We start from the raw sequence: 2374 nt of genomic DNA, 5'->3' as shown, positions 1-2374 counted from the left end.
CCACTGCTTTTTGAGCACCTCTCTAGGTAGGAGGTTCAGGGGAGAACATTGCAGGGATTCTAGACTGTGGAGCGGCGGTTCTCAGCCTTCCTCCTGCCACGACCCTTTCATACGGTTCCTCGTGTGGTGGTGACCCCCAACCACAACATGATTTTCGTTGCTACTTCATCACTGTCATTTTGCTACTCTGATGAATCGTCATGTAAATATCTGATATGCACGATGGATTTTCATGGTTACAAATTGAACATAGTGAAAGCATAGTGATTCATCACAAAAAATGTGTAATTATATATTGTGAAATATCTTTTTCTAATGACAAATAAATGAAATTTTGTCTTGAAGCATGGTGTAGCCTGGGTAACAGTTTCACACCAGGTCCTCGTCTGTGGGCGTATCTGCATGTGGGTGGACCCCGTGATCAGAAATATGTGTTTTCTGATGGTCTTAGGTGACCCCTGTGAAAGGGTCGTTCGACCCCCAAAGGGGTCGAGACCCATAGGTTGAGAACAGCTGCTGTAGAGGAACCCTGGTGGAGCAATTGTAATGTACTCATCAGCTAACCAGAAAAAACCACATAGGTCAGCTATTCAGATCCCTCAGTCCCTCTGCAGGAGAAAGAGGGGCCGTCTGTCAAGATTCCGTCTTCAATCCTATGGGACATTTGTACTCTGCCCTTCAGGGTTACTATCTGTGATTTGAAACCGCTGGATGACAGAGGGTCTGGGTTTCCAACCCTTCAGAGAGCATTTTCTCAAAGGAGAATTCTAGATGAAAGGAGTCTGAACCAAGTTGTCCCAATTCCTACTGATGTGGAGATTTCCTTTGGGGAGACTTCTGTTGTGAAAAGCCTGGAGCTTTGTTCAGGGACAGAATGCTTGCTGCCATTTAAGCGCTTGTTTATGATCACAATCGTAGTAGAGTCAGACAACGTGTTCTTCAATTCCCACTCCATGGCCAGCATGGACTGGTGTTCCTAGCCCTTGGTGCTTAAGGCCACAAAGCCCCTTGCGTGCTTTTTGGCCCCTGCTGCCAGGATCAAGCCAATACTGTTCTTGGGATGCCTCTACATTCAGGCATGTTACTCTGCTATCTTCCCATCTTATAACCAGCTCACCCTCTCCCACCACCGGGTCTGCTTCTTATCTTTGACCTCAGCTCTCCTGAGCACCATCTGTTCTCCACAACAGCTTTACCAGATGGTCTTAGCCCCCTCAGCTGTCATAACAAAGTGCCATAAAGTGAAAGGCTTTAAAGAACACAGTGTAGTGTCTTACGGTTCTGGTGGTTAAGAGTCCAAATCATGATATTGGCCATGGCAATGGAACAAAGAAACTCTCCCATGCCCCTCTCCTACTTTCTCAGAGCTGCCAGCAAGACTTGGCTTCCTTGGCCACTTGTAGAGCTACAGCTGCCTCTGTCATCCCACGGTGCCTGTCTCCCCCGCCATGTGTCTCTGTCTCCTTGTCTGTTCTTCTCTTTTATTAAGACACCATTGGGGGGGGAGGGGGGGAGAAATAGGACTAGGACTCACCCGACTCCTATAGACCCACTCCCTTAACTGATAACCAGAGAAAAGCTCCAAACAAGATCACATTCATAGACATGGAGGTTAGGCTTTCAGCATTTCTTTTTTAGGGGTACAGTTCCATTTATAACACAGGCCACCTCTGTCTCATTTGAAATGAGTATTTACACCATCTGCATTTACAATTAAAAGTCAAGAGGAATTCTTCAAGAGTTGGGTAGCAACCCAAAGCAGATGTTTAAGACCCCTAAAGAATAGGTAGTTAGGGCAGTTGATCTTAAGAGAATGCTATTCTCTGTCTGAGAAGAATGAGGTGAGTGAAACGAAGGAGTCAGAGAAAATGAGAATGGAGAGGAACAGAAGCAGGAGAGTGGGCCCTGTGTTATTAGATCCCTGTAGCTGTTTGGCTTGAGGAAGAGGAAATGAATCGCTTGGCTTTGCCTACCAGCTACTGCACATAAGATGCGACAGTCTGATGGTTTCCTGAGTGTGGGGTCATTTGATTTTCATTCTGGCCAAGCTTTCCCATGGGAGTCCTGGCACTAAATAGCCTGTCACCGACTTGCAGCCCCTAAACAGGCCCCAAAGCACAGGCCTGATAGGCCACAATGGGTCAGGACTTCTCATGTCAGAATGAACCCTATAAAAAAGCACTCAAAATATTCAGTCAGCATACTGAACCCCTACAAAAACAAAGCAAAACCAAAAAACCATTGCCTTCAAATCAATTTTGACTGCGAGTGATCTAAAAGGCAGGATCAAACTGTAGGGTTTCCTAGGTGACGATCATCATGACAGTAGAGTGCAAAGTCTTCCTCCCACGGATTGACTAATGGGTTCCAACGG

The sequence above is a fragment of the Echinops telfairi genome, unplaced genomic scaffold (assembly GCF_000313985.2).
Source record: "Echinops telfairi isolate 266 unplaced genomic scaffold, ASM31398v2 ScPeMD7_7469;HRSCAF=8507_1, whole genome shotgun sequence".
NCBI lineage: Eukaryota > Metazoa > Chordata > Mammalia > Afrosoricida > Tenrecidae > Echinops > Echinops telfairi.
Note: the sequence above shows the minus strand (reverse complement) of the source record.